Source organism: Eimeria tenella, genomic scaffold (assembly GCF_000499545.2).
Source record: "Eimeria tenella Houghton genomic scaffold, Eth_scaff1792, whole genome shotgun sequence".
NCBI classification, from domain to species: domain Eukaryota; phylum Apicomplexa; class Conoidasida; order Eucoccidiorida; family Eimeriidae; genus Eimeria; species Eimeria tenella.
The window spans coordinates 2596-3039 of NW_013541622.1; positions in this window are offsets into that span (position 1 = coordinate 2596).

The window sequence follows — 444 nt, forward strand, 5'->3', positions numbered from 1 at the left end:
AGCGACACCGAGGAGAGCATACAAGACATAAACTAACAGCAGTACAAACAGCAGCAGCACAAACATTAGCAGCAGCAGCAGCAACAGCAGCAGCAGCAGCAGCAAGCTGCTCTAAGCAAAAAGCCGAAGCAAACGACAACTGGCTAGTGGGTATATTAAATATTTAGATTTAATTATTTAATTAGAATAATTGATTTTAATTATTTAATTAAAATTAAATAATAAAAAAATAAATAAATAAATAAATAATTTAATTAATTAAATAAATAATTAATTTAATTAATTAAATATCTTACGAAAGATCTGCAAGAAGAAATTCATTTTTATTTTCTCCTTTAAAAACTTCGAAGCAGCGAAAAGAAAAAAGATAAAAGCAGCAAACGCGGCACTGCAGCAAAGGCTGCTGCTGCAGCAGCAGCTGCTGCAGCTGCTGCTGCTGCTGCC